This window comes from Phalacrocorax aristotelis, chromosome 1 (assembly GCF_949628215.1).
Source record: "Phalacrocorax aristotelis chromosome 1, bGulAri2.1, whole genome shotgun sequence".
Classification (NCBI taxonomy): domain Eukaryota; kingdom Metazoa; phylum Chordata; class Aves; order Suliformes; family Phalacrocoracidae; genus Phalacrocorax; species Phalacrocorax aristotelis.
The window spans coordinates 127,406,376-127,425,555 of NC_134276.1; the positions used below are offsets into that span (position 1 = coordinate 127,406,376).

General features: G+C 39.9%; 1 protein-coding gene across 5 annotated transcripts in view; it reads right to left on the reverse strand.

Annotated features, from left to right (window-relative positions):
- Positions 1-19,180, reverse strand: part of ZBTB20 (zinc finger and BTB domain containing 20) — a 465,108-nt gene that overhangs the window by 356,031 nt on the left and 89,897 nt on the right. For all 5 annotated transcript variants that reach the window (XM_075106546.1, XM_075106520.1, XM_075106537.1 and 2 more), the window contains one exon: positions 10,990-11,111. The gene's annotated coding sequence lies outside the window, so the exon portion shown is untranslated. The remainder of the gene's footprint in view (positions 1-10,989; positions 11,112-19,180) is intronic.

The window sequence follows — 19,180 nt, forward strand, 5'->3', positions numbered from 1 at the left end:
ACTTAATGCTTCTTACAGTAAACCAGTCAATTTTAAACTTTCAAGGTTGTATAATCAGACAAAACAATATTGGGGGGAAGAAGCTGTCTGTGGAATTTACTAGTACAAGTATTTCACATGTCAAGCAGCAAAAATTTGTGGTTTTTTCTGCTAAAAAGAATATTCCTTGAATTACTGTTGTATATGAGATAGAATAGCTATTCAGACTGAAGAGCACAGAGACTTAGACTAAAATAATTTGCAGAAAAGATTGGTTGCTGTACAGCATTCTTCCTTACCCCACCCCCAAAAACCCCAACCCATCCTCGATTTCAACCAGCTTTTAACTTCTCAGATCTGTTCTTCGTGCTGTGTAGCCATTACATCTATTCATCATACTGGGAGCATTGCCTCCCTCTTCCACAGGCTACCCAAACCTAAACGGGGAAGAACAACTTTTGTTTTCTTCACTTTTCTTCTGTTACTCATGATTTGCCTCCCTGAGCCTATAGAGGCTACCTGGGGAAAAAACCAAAGTGAGGAACCTTTCCACCTCCAAAACCACAGCCAGGGAAAAAATGTGTTGTGTTTAAACTAGCAACATGAATCCATGGCACTTAGTGACACCCAGATTTTAGATACTGAGGTCAAGAGATGCTCCTTGAAATGAGTCACATCCGGAGACAGTAACTTCCCTACGGATACCCTTACACTTGCCAGGTCTCCATTAATAAGATGAGGTGTTCTCCAGCAACGGTGGGACTGAGAGCAGGGATTAAGAAATTACCCAATCACTCCCTTGCCCTCAGCGTGGCAGAACAGCTGTATTACACAATGCCATGAAACCATCCTTTTGGTTGGAGAAAAGCAAGAGCATTCGCCTTCGTTTCTCTTCCCGTGCTCACCAGCCCTACCCCAGCCTCTTCAGTCTCAGGGACTTTGATAAGGGAATGAGCGTACAAAGCAAACTGCTTGACAGGTAAATGCTTGCCAAGCACGTGCCTCATAAAAACTGAGAAGTTAGAAAACTTTTCCAAGGGAAGACTCTTAAATCTGCTCATGACAGGAAACTGCCTTGGGATCACACCAGCTGGACTCTGAAGACAGGATGTTGAATCTTACTTCTGACAATTACAATTTGCTTAATTAGATTAGAAAAAAAGTTTAATCTTTATATGTTTTACCATCAAAAATATCTCCCAAGAGTAGTTGCCCCTATAGGAGTCTCAAATCTTATAATCTGTGTTATCAGAGATTTTATGCAGGAATGTTTGCTGTCCATGCTGCAGTATTTCAGACCCCCATGACTGACTTTGACTTAGGAAAAAATACAATTTTTTTTTTTTTAATCTATCTTCCCCATTTTTGGGGAATTATCCATGCCTAAGGTAGCATAATAATTTGCAAAAAACAACTTTTCAGATAAAACTGACTCACACCTGATTTTAACTACACTCCTCCTTTCAGCAAATGATGGGCAGCCACTCCAGGTGGATAAAAGTACTACAGCTTGTAACACGCAAGGTAAAATTGTCTACTGATAAGTACATTGCTGTAGTAGTATCCTACCTAGGCCCAAGTTCCCCTAAGTTCTGTCCTAACCTGTATTATGCTTGTTTGAAAAAGTGAGATGAATCTTTAGGGTGGTGAAGAAATAATCTCCTTCCAGTCTTATTGAAAGTCTGCATGCAAAAGTAATGTTGCCACATAATCCTGCAAAGCGTACACCTGAAAATCAGTATGGTTTTGACTCAAAAAACAAACAAAAACGCAAAACACCCCCAACACCAACAGCACCAAAAAAACCAAACCAGAAAATCCCCCACAATGACACCTTTCCCAAACTGGTAACCTAAGTGGACAATAAAAGAGATCAAAACCAGAAGCAGAATAGCCCTAGAAGCAGGTCCACTCATTCTCAAAGGGCACTTTTTGACAAGTAGCTTCAGAAGCACACCTACACAATTCATACACCACTTTATTTAATGTTCCTTTCTATGTTTGCCCAGGTTCACATCAAGAGTACAGCAACCCAAGGTGTTTCCACAGCAAACTTTCATGTCCACAGCAATTTTCCCTTTCAAATTCAATCCAGTAAAATGAAATGAAGCAAAATGAAACAATCTTTATATACCAGTTCAGCTAGCGTTCCCTAGCCCTCATTGTGCTGCATCTCTCATCAGCTCTCATTTACTCAGACAAGACAGAAAAGATTTGCAGATCCTATTACATTTTCCCACCCTATTTCCCATTCTGTGTGTAATTTTTTCCTTCAAATAATACTGATTGTGTCAACTGGAGGGGGGGGGGGGGGGAAGAGAGAGAGAAAGAAAGAAAGAAACAAGCACTCTTTGTGTTCTCTTCATAGTAATAAAATATAAAAAGAAGAATTCACGAGAAAACAGCTGAATTCCCACTGCTTAGAAAAAACGGACCTGGCTACAGACAGACACATTCTACTTAGAGCAGCATCTCCAACTAAACTGTCATAGCATCAGGAAGAGTTGTGTGCACTTTTGTCAGTGAATAGTGTGGAACAAAGTGCACTTCCTACCAACAGAAAGTCAAAATCCCAGAAATTGCTATTTTATGGGGAGAAAAAAAAGTAGTCTTTTTTATACCAGGAAAGCGATGAGAAAGAAGGGAAGAGCAGGGCAGGCTGTTACTACTGGTATTGACTTCTTTTTCTCTTTAAAGGAAAATTAATAGAATGCTTTAGAAGGATAGAAATAGTGAAGTGTTAAAAGGAATAAGTGAACTGGTAAGAGAAAGCAGAAATACTAGCTTTCTTTGTAACCCACTTAAAGGTGTCTGATTTTACAAGCAACTCAATTCAAACACATTTTTTGCTTTAAGCACATGCATGCTCTCACCGTAATCTTGAGAATAAGAGCACCCTTTCTTTTTCTGCTATCTCCTGCCTCACTTATTAAACATTCTCCAGTGTTTGCAATAAGTGAGGCAATTGATCTTATAGAAAACAGCCACTTACTAAAGAACTTCCATTCAACCTCAGACCAGTCCAGGTACTACAAGACGACTGGTTCCCACAGAAAACAGCATGTGATCACATAATTAAAAACTGGGAAAGTACAGGGAAGTTAAATTAAGGCTGCTCTGTCAACTTTAATTCTAGTATTCACAGATTTGACTTTAGATAAGTGAAATATTCTTTCACCTTTTTTAGTGTAGTTAATTTCCTGGATTTTCAAATAGCCAAGTGAAAAAGAAAATCTGCTACACACCAACATATCAGTGCTTTGTGGTCATCAACAGTATGGCAGCCTTCAGGCCCATCAGACAGACCTCTGCCTCTTGAGTTAAGAAGCTGATAATGGTAGTAGGTCCTCCTTATTTTCTTGGAGCAGCTATTGTCAGAGTGGCAAGATGCACAAGTGTCCAGAAGAAAAGGACAAAATACCTCCCTATCCCCCAAAGGTCATTCAGCTGATTTTTTTCAAAGCATCATGCCAAACCATGAAGGCACAAGAACTCTTAGAAGATGCTATCACAATACTTTAGCATGGGCAAACCCAAATACTTTCCTCTAGCATCAGATCTGAAAACAGCACATTCATAGCAGAAGAAGCTCTCCCCCAAAATTATGTTTAAAGCTAATAAAGCTAACTACAAATTATTAAAATTCAGTAAAACCTATAAGCAAGTGAGACAGGTTGTTGTAGCAGTAACAAACAGCAAAACCTGCTTCTAATAAATGGAGATAATGTGCATGAGAGCGCAAAAAGGAAAACACTAGGCAGGCTTTAAACAATTCGGAACATCACAAGCATGTAATTTTAACTTGCACAAACATGACTGAAGCACAGGTTCAAGGAAAACTCCACCTAATAGGAGAAATGGTGACTGATTAAGCTGAACTCTTCCTACATGTGATATGTTCAGGAAGCTACGCCCATTCAGTTTGGTGGACAAAGAAGTGCCTGCATCAATTCCCAAAGTCATCTACACACTCCCACTGTCCTAGAGACTGAGATGCTGATAGACACAGTAAATGGAAAAGGGAAGATTTTGTTTAAAGATAAGGGAGAGAACTGTGAAACAGGAACAGAGGGGCAGGAGAAGTCTCTGCCATCAGGAATTTTGTCTCCTGTAACAACTTCAGTCATTCCCTCACAAGAGGAAGCACACATCCTCCTCATCACCACTGAACAAACCGAGAGTCAACAGACCTGTTTCTTAAATAGATGAAAAGCTAAACTAACTTGATTCCTACCAGACAAATCCTACATGGCTCTCCTCATGCACCTACCTGCATTAATCTGAGCGCAGAAGGTCCTGCTTAACTAAAGCTACTGCCACCGCAGCCCTCTCTTTCACTGGGAGCACAAAGACTAATTCACTATGCTGGAAGGAGAAGAAAATACCCACCCACTATTCATCTGGTTGTGTTCATAAAAAGCACTACCCTGACCATACTCCCAAAACTGCACTGCTCCTGCAAATGTATACATTACAAACTTACAGGTCTGGAATTTACAGTCAACAAACAGCAATACAAACAACCACCAGAGAATGTATAAACACTTGTAGGAGCAAAAATACTCAGCCTGGCTGCACCACACACAGTGTTTATTTATCTCCCTTGCAGAAGATCAATGGGAGAAGACATTCAAAACAACTTTTTAAACAAAGTGTCACTTTGTGTTAGTTTATGTCAGTGGGGCTTCTTCCAAGTACTTGTGTCACAGTAAGATATGGATGGGTTTAGATAGTTTTCTTGTTCCTTTACTCCAGGCATGGCAGCTGGGCACGAGCGAACAGAGAGAAGGGCTGCTAGCCTGATCCAGTTACTGATTTAACATTTAGAGTCTTTGCAGCTCAAGAGAAAATTGTTGTGTGTTTGTAACCTGAATGCAGGTCAGTAACTTTGAAAGGTCAGTCTGAACGTTTTAAAATCTTTTTTGTTATTAATCCCCCACCAGCTCCCAGTTCTGTGAATGCCAATGAGCAGACTCAGCTTATACAGAGCTGAGTAGCAGTTAGCCTGCACCTCTTTAGACTATGTCCTCAAGATGATGCAAAAGGAGTTTTACAGCAATGACTTGCTGCTGTATAAGCAAATGAATTCTCAGTTCACTTAAGACCTGCTGCTTAAACCACAGGAGGCAGAGATTCCTTTACTGGGGTTTCTTCATCTGTTGCTAACCCATTACCTTAAAGCCAAGGTAACTGAGTTTTCTCCATCCACTTATTTCACTTTTTAGGAATACTCAAGCTATTTTGGTGCTATCTTGCACTAATTTACACAAGATCATAAGATTTGCTGATGCTCCTTAATTACACAGATAACTCATCATAATACACTGCACTTCTATAACGCCTTTAATCCAGAGATATCAAAGCCCTTTGCGAAAAAATACGTTGACCTTACATCCCTTCCCCTACACCCCTGCATTAGGTCCATATCATTATCCATACTTCACTGTCAAAAAAATACAGCAGAGCAAGGTAATGCAATTTAGCAGGGTTACAAAGAAAGCAGTAGAAACAGGAGCAAAATACAAGTTTTCTGACTTTCTAGCTCCCCGAGTCCTCAGAAGGCCAGCTACCTGAGATGGTGAAATTCAATAGAGGTTATGATTATGCCTCAGGTAGATTTTAATTTGTAACATGCAAAATGCTAAGCTGTGTGGTTTACGCTATTGGCCTTTCAAGGGTCCTCCAACTATACAACAGCTTTTGAACTGGCAAGAGACAGGAGACTAGGGGAAATACTCATACTAACACAAAAACTTCGGAGTTTTCTTTCCAAAGGATGAAACTCCAGTTTGAAAAGTTTTTGACGATAGCAAAGATACTACAGCATCACAATAAAACTAATTCCCTTCTGATATAATATGCCTGGTCTCCAAAAGGCAGAGAAATAATCCAAAAGATGTGTGACTGCTGCTTTTCTGTCAGTACAAGCATCTAAGTAAGCATCTGCTCCTGCAAGGCTGGGTGACGCCAACAGATCACATGAAGAAGTCAGAGTTTCTCCCCCTGTTCTGGTAGAGCATACTCACTCTCCTGTTGTGTCTCATGAAAGAATGGACGAGGGAGGAGAGGAGCACACAGGCACTGGAGCCACTGACAATAAATGAAAGCAAATAGTAAATCTATGGAAATAGTCTGCTTGTGGAATGGACTACTTCAAGTCAAATTCAGATCTGAGGCAAACAGTTGTTCTGGAGCAGCACTTAGAGGTAGCAGCGACCTGATTCACCATCAGTTTATGGGAAACTGTGCATTCAATTCAGAGGATTCTGATCAGGCAGGAAAGCATCTGAAGTCTCAGGACCCTGGTGTATCTCCCCCTCGCTTAGAGTATTTCCATCATATACTTCCCTCCTCCAGCGCTAAGGCACTAGACTTGATGCTGCCTGATATGTTTAGGTTTCTAACACCAAAATGAATTTATGAGAACAGATGAGTATTTGTGACCACACATCTGGCAGTAAACTTGTTTTGAGGGTCGGCATCTTGCAGAGCAGTCACAAAGCCAAGAAGGCGATAGCATTAATTTTCAGGCTCTGGTTTAAGCCATAAATTACCAATGCTTTGCTTTACCTCCTACCTTAAATATACTTGAAACTTTGTCATGACTCCCCCTAAGCAGCCACCTTCAATGATTAATTTTTCAAGGAAAATTTTTCTTGCATTGTGGGTGCAGTAACCTTGTAGTACTGATGGACTTATACAGGAGCAGTCTTTTGTTTTAATGACTTCAAAAATCTCTTAAGATCCTTTATCCAAGACTTTTACGAGCTAGCATCTCTCTGCTCTGGGAACGTCATCTCCATTATCAACTGAAAAAAGTAATGCTTATGTATCCCACACCAACACTGAAACATAATCAAATAAGGAATACTGGTTAGATATTAGACACAGAGCACAGTAAGAGAGCCACACTGAATCTTCAGTAATTGTCAGAAGAACATAGCTTACTGAAAACAGATCCTGTTTCACAGGAACACAAAATTCTAGTTTATAATTTAGCACTAAAGAGGAAGAGGAAATGCAGCCTAACATACGTTCCACTGATAATGCCCTTTCAAGCTGTAAGAATGTAGGGTGCCTTACACTGAAAAAAAACCACATTTTGTATGCTCATGCAATACCCTTCAACCATACAAACATATGATCAACTGCCATTTATGTTACATTATTAGCATCCTGCTTACCGGTGCCTAAAAGGTGACTGTATGTTAGACTGAGCAAACTGCCCTCAATTTGTGATTTTCTAGTTATGCACCCTGACTGATCAAGTGGGAGCAACTTGTACCCCACCCATTACAAGACTCCTCTGCAATATGTTTGCCCAAATCAGTGCACTCAAACTCCTACAGAAATTATCCAACAGCATGAGCCGGCTTGGAAAACAAGTCTGCCTTGCTGTGAAAGAAGACATTACCCCACCAGAACTATCACCCTCATGCCTTTCTCTTTTTTTTAATTTACTTTTTAATGGAAGCAAAAACCCCTGTCATCTCACCTACTCCTCTTTTAATAAGGAATGACTGCCGTGACTACCCCCATCTAGAACCACCATTCACTGCCAGCACCTCTGCTCTCCTCGTGTGCTTAGAGAACAACTGATTAGCACTTTGCATAATTAACCTGATTAGCACTGTGCATAATCAAACTGATTAGCACTTTGCATAATTAAAAAGAAATAATAATAATAACAATAATAAGCAGTAGGTAATAGCAAAAGCTGCTAGTCCCAATGCCTGTACGTTAGCTCTAGGATTAGTTTAGTGCAGCATATTTTATTTCTTAAAACTACTTTTTTAAAGACGCACAATCTCCTGAGAAAAACAAGTTAAAAACATTTCTCATTTACTTTCAAGATCACTAGTGAAAATAGTGGCTGTTCCACCATTACAACTTAGGATTTCTTGTGCCTCCCTCTGCTGCAGCTGAAGACATTCAATAGGACGATGCCTGATCAGATGGACCACTGGTCTGATTCCCACATCTGTCTACAGTACTGTTTTTGGATTCATTATCACAGGATACAGAAGCCTCACAACCTTTAATGCATATATCTTTGCAATGTACTTTGAGGGTAGGAAAGCTGTATTATCATTATTGTCAAGATGGACAAGGTAGTAAGATACATATCCTCAAAAGTACATAGGCACTGAATTTTCCCCTGCCCTAAACAATTACTCCAGACCACAGAAAGTCTGGAGAAGAACATGGAATTCATCAGATTCCTGCTCCTAAGCCTGCTTCACTCTTCCCCCATTTGAGCATCATCCTTGTCTGCATGTGTGTTTTGCACCCTGCTCAAGAATGTGAGAGACGGAGGGTACTTCCTTTGACTGCTGGCCTTTCCTACCTCCAGTGTAAATCTCCCAATTATGGTTTCAGGATTAACAACCACCTCCCAAAATCTGAAGAACCCATGCAGCTACACCTAGCTCAATCACAAACTGTGTGAAAACATCAACATTAAATGTCTGCATCACTAGTGACTCAGTTCTAGGACATTCAACAACAGACAAGCCTAGAAGAGCAGTGCCCCGAGTGAGTAGGTAAACCACTAACATTTTCAGTTTACTAATGTGGCTTCATACCTCCTAGTCACCACTACACCCTGTGTTTCTCCTCACTGTTCATACCTCATTTCTCTCTAGCATCCTTATACTGTAGATGAGATTTTCCTTGTATTCTCCACAGAGCAAACTTCACCTTACATCTTCTATTATACCTTCAAGAGCACACAAAATATTCACCACTAACCCTCCACCATCTCCTTACAATGACCCTGCCTTCATCTCCCACTGGGTAGCAGACACATGTTATGGCTTCTCTGCTGACTGCTCAGCCAGTATGGTTGGGACACTGGGCAACTGGGGAGTCAGTTTGTTCTGAGTGATCAGTCCGTCTGCCCTGCAGCTGTCCAGACAGCAATTGCTGCCTCCGGACTGCACAGGGCCCAGATGCAGCACATTGCATGGACCTGTCCTGGACCAACGACCAAAATATTCCCACTGTGCTAGAGTTTCTCTCATAAACTCTCTCTCATAAAATAAGCCAATGCGAAACTGTGAGGGGAAAGAAAGACCAAAAGAAAGAGAATCTTACTGTAATTAACTGGAAATGTATTACCCCATGCACAGAGGCCTCTCCATGACGCCAAGCAAAAGAACCCATACGCACAGCAAAGGGTGCGGAGCTAGTCACTCATTTCACAAGTTGTTTAGTTTCAGAAGAAAACTGTTGCTGTAGAGATTTTTCAAGTCCAAATGTTCCTGGGGAAGGTAGTTCCAGTAATTCTGGGAAGGAAGCCAATCCCTTGGCTTTATATGTAAATATTTAAACAACATTATTTTTATATACATATATTTTATACACATATATATGTATGTCTTCAGAATAGCAGGCTTGCAAAACTGCAACGGAAAAAATATGCCAGTCAACATACAGCTATCGGTTCACCTGCCTGAACCATGATAACTGATAGTCAGAAACAAAATACAGCAATGACTTCAAAATAATTGAGCCATGTCATCTATGTGTACTAATCCACCCAAACAGAAGAGCTGAAAGAGCAGGACTACAAATTCTAAAGTAGAGAGATTAAAGTCTTAAATTTTATCTCCTTAGAAGTGGCAAGAACATAAGGTTCATCAATTTTAAATCTTCAGAGCCTAGATGGATGCTGAGTGCTCCATCCACAGGTGTGGAATCCCCAGCTTTGGAGGACACACAGCTTCGCATTCCTAGCATCTTAGCATTCCGACGCCTGACAGTAAAGCTGTGACTTCATCGTGTTTAGAAAGGTCACTGCTGCTTCAGGCTTAAAGCAGGTACATACCTCAAAAGGGATTACTTGGTAGAAAATGCAAGCAAAAGAATAAAAACATATCTGGCACCGACATCTAGTGAATAAATAAAATGGGAAGAAAAAAAAAAAGCTTTAAAATTGTTGAGGAAGGGGTTGATAAAATGGAGGAAAATGATTTAGTGAGCAGAAGGTATCCAAGTCAGAGTGTATGATGAACAAATCAATCCATGAAAATAAAATTTACCACACGGATTCCACCTGTATACACTCAGTAAGCAAAAAACACACCCTAATACACGGTACATGTGTGTAAATTCATAGCTATATGATTTAAAGAAATCAAATATTTATTAATACAATATTTACATGTCTGCTCAAGTATGTATATATAGCACAGCCAGTGTGAGTTTTAAGATCACAGAAGTGTACATACATATACATAAAAGTGCAGGAAAAAAAGACCACGAGTAGGGCAAGTCTTTCAGAAAATATTTTAATGGCTTTTCATAAAGCCCTCACCCAAACTTCGAGGGGTTTTTGCAATCTTACATTTTTCTATTGCAAAATACACCTGCTTTCTTTTCTTTCCTTTTCTCCCCTCCCTAAACTAAATATTTCTTCCATCTAATGACTCTCTTTATTAGACAGCATCTAATTTGCATACATTTACATACAATTTAACTGCTAGCTTCTGAGAACAAAGAAATGGCTCTGTATTGTACTGAAGGACAATACTCAGAAAAGGAAGGTATAAAAACCAGCTAGCTCGGTGGCTGTGTATTCTCTTTGTTTCAAAAATACCAGGATTTTTAAACACACCACTTAAAGGGTGAAAAAGATTATTTCATCAAACAATGAAGAAAGATACAGTGCAGCTCCCTTTTAACATATTCTCTCTCTGGCCTGGTTAATGGGATTTAAGGGTCCAAGATTTCTTTGCTTTCTTCTGTTTCCTTTATTAGAACTGATGGATTTAATTCTGTCACATATTTTACTTCATATTTTATTCCTATAACAATCTATGCTGAAGTTCAGCTCCAATGCTAATTCAATACTATCTTCCTTTCCTTGCAGTCAGCCTGGAATACAACTGAATGATCTTTGATGGGCATGAAGTACTCTGCCCTCAATGCCCAGTGCTAATGGATTTTAGAGAGAGTCTGCCAGAATTTTGCCTTGTGGCAACGAGTCTAGAGATAATGAAAACTTACCATGTAGCTGACTGGGAATCAACAGGAAGGGAAGCAGGGCTGAGCTCCGCTCGTGAGAACAGGGAGGGACTGTGGTCAGAGTAAACGCAGGATGTAAAGGATGTATCAAGCCCTCTAGTTCCCTAAAAGAAGAGAAAAAATTATCTTTAAGATCTTTCATGAAGCAAAAAACCTTTAGAAACAGTTGGCAAAACTCTAATACAGGCCCTACCAAAAGCATGGTACAGAAGCAAAAGGTTTTTCTCCAAAGGCTTTGCAGTGGGAGTACCAATTGCAGAGGACAGCTGCAAATCTAATCCATGTGGACTTGACAAAAATCTTGCAGGGGAAAAAAAAAAAAAAGCATGATTTCAGGCTGCACGCTGCACATCCCCGTGTGTCCTCAAACGTGCGAAACTCAGCGAAGCAGAATGGCCTGCCATTTGTTACTGCCTGCTTAGCATTGCTGCCAGCTTCGCTCCTGAACTCTTCCCTTCCCAGCATCGTACTCAATGACTTGTGCTCAGTGGGGCAGACCAAGTAAAACTTATTTTTGAAAAAGTAAAGCACCAACATTCAGTGGCTCAGGAAAGAGGGAAAGAAGGCCCAATCACTCTAGCAGCATTATTATAAGGGCCTGTCCTACAGAAACATAACAAGTGAAACCTTCTCTAGTGTAAGCTGACCTATTGCAACAGGACTATAGATAGTAAAAATCCTTAGGCCAAGACAGCTTGTGTACAAAGAAGGTGCAGTGTTTAGGATCCAGCAGTCATCTGCTCCACTCGGTTAGCCCCAGCCAGCCACGTAGTATGTGGTATACTGGCTTCATATGATCAGAAGGCCAAGGGTTAATTTGATGGGCATTCTCACACCAGCACGTGTGGCACAGTAACACTGGGGCAGAAGAGACAGAAGCCACATCACAAGCCGTACATGGAAGAAAATTGTGCTGATCCTGCCCTGACATGCCTCACTGGCACTCAAAATACATTATAGATTATTTTCAGGCACAAATTTTAATTTAAAGCTGGCTGAAATGTTAATGAAGTTTTAGCTCTTTTTCAAAGGGGAAAATGCCCTTCTGCTTACAAAAGTGTTTCCTTTTTTTTTCCCCACCTGATTTGCTTCTAATGACATATAGCAACCAAACTTCATAAAAGAAATTAATCAAGCCTTCATATCATTTTCCCTTTTCAAGGATGGAAAGGTTGAGGTGTGTGATCTTCAGAGTTTCTGATGCGTACCAAAATGAAGGTTTTAGCAAGCAGTGGAGAAAGTAAGCTCCAAAGCCATAGTTCCTGTAACTATCACATCCTACGCTCACAGCTTTATCTTGCTGAAACCACTCGGTTGTTATTTCCAGAACCTTAAGAGTGTGGCTACCCTACAATGAAAGCTGATTTTAATTGGAGCTGCCACAATCCGACCCTTCCCTCACCTTTTTTCTCTCCTGGCCACATGTCCCTGAACTCATCCTTGAGCCAGGACTGGACAACTGTCTGGTTCAGGGAGCTTTCAGCTGAATGTAAATTTCTTTTGCAAGAGTTTTCAGCCAAATCAACCCCCAGTCGCAGCTCAACATCCAGGCATGAAACTCAGGGGTTAGAGCTAAGGAGGCAGAACTGGACAAATGAAGGGACAGCAACAGAGTGGCCTCAACATCAACCCTGCATTAAGCTGCTCTGGACCTAAATCTTGAGATATCTAGGGCTACTTCCATATATGACATGGAAGAAAGGCTCTTATCACATAGCTGGAAGCTAAACCAATCTTGGTGTTGTGGTTTAACCTGGCAGGCAGCTAAACCCACAGCCATTCACTCAGTCCCCTACAGTGGGATCAGAGAGCGAGATAAAGACAATTTAATAGGACAGAAAAGAATGGGAAAATAGTAACAACAATAATAAAAGAATATAAAAAACAAGTGATGCACAATGCAATTGCTCACCACCTGCTGACTGATGCCCAGCCAGTTCCTGAGCAGCAGACCCCTGGCTAGCTTTTCTCCTTGTTTATACACTGAGCATGACGCCATATGGTATGGAATATCCCTTTGGTCAGTTGGGGTCAGCTGTCCCGGCTGTGTCCCCTCCCAGCTCCTTCTGCACCCCCAGCCTGCTCGCTGGTGGGGTGGGGTGAGAGGCAGGAAAGGCCTTGCTTGACTCTGTGTAAGCCCTGCTCAGCAGGAACGAAAACATCCCTGTGTGTTATCAACTTTCTTCTCATCCTAAATCCAAAACACAGTGCTACACCAACTACTAGGAAGAAAATTACCTCTGTCCCAGCCAAAACAGGACACACGCTTTATAGGTAAAAAGCCACGCCCTCACATACTAACCTAAAATAAACTGGCAGGCTATGCAGATCATACAGAACAGATGCAGTCTGCTTCTGATGAAAAATAGCTTGAGATAATGGTGCACTGCTACAATCTGCATCAGGGGCAATTTCCAAGTGGCAGGTTGAATTAGCCTCAAGTGACATGCATTACAGTAATGCTTCCCTGAGGCAATAAGGCAAGGTCCCACGTTCAAAAGGAAAGAATTGAGCTTTCTTGCCAAAGGCAAACGATAAAGTGCATGATTAAGAACCACTGTTACCAGGACATCCAGAGGCTCCTGAAAAAAACTTCAAGGACTTCAGAAAATACATTTGGAAATAAAGAGCAGGAATTTTCTTTTACATCTCTACAGTTAGATTACTAAGCACCTCTTCTGCTACTTTCTGGAGCACAAGCATTAATTCCGTCCTGACTGGAAAATAAGCTTTCTAACCATAGGCATTTCTAAAGTCACCCTGCCTAAACAGTTGTACAGGAGGTTGTGGGATGTGTATCTGGATTTCAGCTGAATTCAGAAGACACTGCAGTCCAAACCTCCTCTTTTAGCTTGCCTGCCCTAGGAGTAACAAAAATTGGAACATTTTAAACCCTACATGAGAGAGATCCTATGGCAGTAAGGAATCACCCAACACCATTATTTACAATTTCTTCAGGAAAAGTCTTCCCTAAGGAACAGCTTCACTAGCCAGTTAGCATCCACAGATGATTCACCATCTTTGGAAATTACAGTAACTGAGAGAACTAGAAGAATTAGTGCGGACACCTGATCTTCGTCCATTTTCATCACCTCAACAACTAATAACCAGCCTTTTCAGTATTGCAGTGAGAACTTTTATACCCAAGTTACAACCAGACCTCAAGAGCAGAATACCAGATCAGACATAAGAATTGGTAGCTTTTTTCCTTCAACAGTAATAAAATAATGCTTTCATACCTAGCATTACATACCAGTATGTGTGATTCTGAAGCAATGGCCTCCACACAACTACTTGTTTTCATTCCAGTCTTACATACGCTTTAAAGATGGCTACAGTTTTTCTATCAACCATGGGCAGCTGCACAGGTTGTTACACAAATCTATACATGTTCAAGTTATACGACCCCTATACAATATGTTTGGCTGGTTTCCCCAACAGGAGACTCCTGTTTTCCTTCAACTGCCTTTAAGATACTGTCATTGTCAGTACAACCCACTCGTGCATATATTTTTGCTGTAGCATCACTGAATACTTTATTTCTAAAATAACTGTCCATTGGAAAACCTGCATACATACGTACCTGCAAACTAACATATATATACACACACACACAAAATACTCTGGCAAATACCTGTTATTAATATCCAATTATGACAGTATCATTGGCTTATCATCACAATTGTTTGATTAAATTAGATTTTATTTTTCTGGGTTACAACAGGTGCCTACAACAGTTTTGACAATCTAAAACAATGAGGGGAGTAAGAATTTTAAATTATGCCAATATTTGAATACTTTCTATTCAAGTGCTCTTTACTGGTGTAAAAGTGTATTGCCACAACACCAGCCTCAAATTTTATCTTCATTTTAACAATTCTTCTTGGAGCTAAAAGTAGGTTAAGCAAATTGTTCATCAGATTTTTCCCTTTCTTTTCTTTTGTTGTTACATAGTCCATTGAAGCGGAGAGATGAAAATGCAAAAGGTTGGTGTAAGCAGAAGAATAATTCAGTGGAAAGTAGCTCCTCTTGCACCAAATTAAATTTTGGCATTTATGAAATTCCACTTTTTGTACATAGCTGTCTCGTTAACACTTTTTATTAGACATTACGGGTGGGATTATACAAAGAAACAAGGGTATGATCTCTGTCCGCTCAAATCATGGTGAAGTAGTTCAAGTTGAATCCACCAGCAGCACATTCAGGCCAGCTTCATATGCTTTTGAAAATCCTCCCCCTTTCCAACCTCCTGAAACAGTGGGCAGGAACAAATAAAATTCCACCACCTCGTGTCTGGGAAGCAACATCTACAAGTTGCAGCTCGTGCAGTTCTGTCACGTTAAAGGTGCTGAGAATTCCCTTTTAAATACAAACAATATTTGTGAAGCTAGTAAATTCTTTCAAATATTCACTTTGATTTGATAAATTACATTAAACGCAGTTTGGCTCAGCAGAATTTTAAAGCATGACAGCTAGAGCACGAGTAGGTCATTTTACACACAAAAGTAAGCTCTACCCAGTTGTGTATATAGCCTAGATTATGTATGCAGGCCCACGTTCCCCGAGGTAACAAAATTACCCGGCTTGCACTCCAAGCCAGTCAAACTGTGTAGTTGCAGATAGCAAAGTCAAGCCCGAGCCAGTCAGTCCTGCTAAGCAGCTGCTATCTGAGTTGCTTATTAGTTCACCAGTACCACTAGCCACGACCAAAGGCTTCAGATGGGCTTACACTATGTACAGAACAAATGGTCTCTGCTTTCAAAATACTGCAGAAATGCAACCACGAACGAATACTATCAAAGGATGGAGGTAGGAGAGAAATCTATTTTAAATTTTCTCAAAACATTTTTTTTTAACACTTAAGAGAAATCCTTAATCTTGAATACCGTATAACAACAGAATCATGCTGTTTGTTGGCAGAATGCTAAGTTTCATTTTCAGCAGAAAAAAAATGGTATAATAATTTTTCCTGATTTAGATGGGTTTTAGGTCAACCTTAGCTACATACAAATGAATGTTTTGTTCAAATTACAGGGTAATTTTAATTAGGACACCCTGTTAGACATCCTGTTGTTCTATTTAATGGACTTTCTCAATTATGAGAAGAAACACCTCCCCACCCGCCTGGGACTTAAAAGTTAAAGTAAAAATTATGCTGAATAAATATACAAAGATGAAAATTATTTATTCTGCATTAGATCTTTTTATTTTGTTAATCTTTATTTGGCAACTTCTGTATCAAAAGGGCAGAGTTCAGAATTCCACACCCATTAAACACCTGTTTAAAGACCACTTGAAGCACTGCAACCAGCCAAATACGTCCCAATTAAGCAGAAACGTTGGCACTGCTGTCCCGAGTAAGGAACACCCATTGCCATTTGCTCTCATTAGGTTAAACAGGTTTCTTGGGACATAGCTGAATTCCTGATTATGTGCATTGCAAATGGCTGGAGAACACCAGAACAATAATATTTAACTCAGCGTGGCCTTCTGTCCAGTTGTCGAGCACAGAATTTTGGGAAAAGTGAAAACTGAAGCTTCAGGAAGCGGCTGGGAGTTATGTGCACCACACGAGACAAGTTACGCTTCTTTCAAGAAATTGCATGGCTGACCTAATGGAAAGAACTGGGCTGGGGTTTCTTCCTAAAAACGAGATTAAGAGCCGATTCCCTTTTTTTTTAGCATCTCCTCCTTTGCACTTTGTATTAGTTTGATTCCCTCACACAGTTTTATTTGTTAGATACAGCATGATATGGTATCTTTTACATTCACTTTCGTGTTAAACTGGCCACTGATTTCTTGGTTTTGTACTTTTATGGATTTGATGGAATGAAAAGCCCAGAAAACAAAACCTTTGTTCATAGATCAGACACACTGTTGCAAGTTTTCCAAATATTTTTGTCAACTTATTTAAAGGCTCTTCTAGAGAGACCAACTGCACAGCAAACAGAAGAATCTCATCTCTCTCATTCATTTAACCTTTGGGCCTCTGTCAAGGATGTGGACATGCTTGCCAATAAGCAGCAAGTCAAGTGGTCTTTTTCCAAATACCCAACAATACATTTCAGGGTGGTGCCACTAGAAAGCCACTAGACAGCATCAGAGCAGAGTGGTAGTGATTAAAAAGTATGTCTGAAATGGTTCTAATATCCATGCTCAATCCTCTATAATCCCACTTCATTATCAATTCATTAACTTCCTTTGTTGTCCTTTCTGTCACCCTCCTGTGCTAGTCACTCATATATCTTAGTTTGGAAAGCGCTCTGCTCCCTGTGCACAAAAAAACTAGCGTACTTCACATAAAATTGATCAGTTAACGGTATCCAAGTAAAAGGTGTAGAGTCTCTAAACTGATACTTTAAAATCAAACGTATAAGAAGGATGGTTCAGCACTATAAACACTACTTAATTCACAACTCGTACATCCAGGACGTTAGCAGACTGAAAAGAACATCTATATATTTTTCTCTTCATTTATGCCAGTTAGACTACTTCAGAAAAATAAATCGTGTTGGTTTTCTACTACCTCTAGTACTTAGATTAGAATTCACAATTATTAGGTGCCTACATTTCTGAAGTAAACTTTAGTACAAGAGAAAAGCATTCTAGGAATAAAAGATGCCAGCTAGCAGTTGCTGCTGACCTAAAACTATACTTATTTTCAAGACAACCATAAGAGTGGCAGATGCTTTCTTGTTCTGGCTGGCTACAAACGGCACCAAGAAATCTTAAGATAGACACTTGCATACTTACTCTTTGCTTGTTCCCCATCACCACCAATAACAAGTATTTTTGCATACAAACAACACTTTCTGATTTGCAACAGCAAATTTATTTAGATATCCACGGGTGCTATATTCACTGTGGTCTCAAGAACAGTTTCCCTTCCATATTCCTACTCATCTCAACAACAATGCTGGATACCCAAAACATCTGAAAAATAAATATTCCATAGTTCTTGTCCATTATTTAATTCATAACAAGCATTGCTGCTTATAGCAAAAATGCTTTATATCATCCCTAAAAACTGAGAGCCACAGTCCTTAGCCATTTCTTAATTTAAGCCTTAGTAACTTCCCCTCTTAGAATCGGTGGCTGACATTTTATTCAGTAGATGATATCTGTAGCTGCAGCACTTCCAGACTACAAAGAGCTGCAAATGCTATCATTACAAATGGATGTTTTATTGGTAGATGTTTTGAGAGACCAAACCAGAAAAGGGTAGGAAAGCAAGAGCACGGCTGGAAAGAAAACAAAAACAAGCCCACAAACAAACAAAACACTACAAATCACAACAGGACAAGAGAAAAATCAAGTGGTGACATCATCTTACTGGATTAGTGAAAACAATTCTGGCTTGACTGGAATTCCAGTTTTCATCTTCCTTTGTATTTCCATTAGACAACTATGTAAATGTTTAGCTGCACCACTTTCACAGACACCCTGATAAACTACCTTGTATTACTCATATCTAAGCACACTTAATGCAGCCTAAAGGTAAAAATAGTAGTCATCTGTACTGTAAATACAAATAAATAACGGGAAACATATGCTTTACACTACACTCCTTGAAAAAGCAGAAACAATTCATGCTGTACGTTTTAACTGGCATTTCACCTCCACTGAATCAAAGTGTATTTTGGACCCCAGAGAAGTTGCCTTCAACAACACCCTTCAAACGCCTGAGCTCAACAAAATGCAGAGCAGCGGACTGGTACGTTGGCTGGAGAAGCAATGGAATATTCCATGGGAGCAGAGACTTTGTTACATCACAAATATCTACAGGCAAATCACATAATCTTTTTATATGTGACATAAATAAGAGATATAGGTTAAAAGGAAAGAAAGAAAGAGCGAGCTTCAGAATTGCCTGCAACACTTTGTGGAACTGACTTTTAATTGCCTACAACAGCAGTTTTTAAAGCTTTTGCAGGAAGCAAGTAAGTCCCCATACACCAGCTGAGGACAAGGCCCTCTCGGCCCTAGGAATATGTAGTAACACCCAAGAAATAAAGGGAAGGAGAAAAAAAAAAAAACAAAAGAGAGAGAAAATAGGCACTTCACTGGAATAGGCTAATACAGTGATTTCTACAATACAGAAGCCTACCCAAATATTCAAAGAAAAAAAAAAAAAGATATCACAGTTAGTCTTGCATTAGGAATTATACTCTTC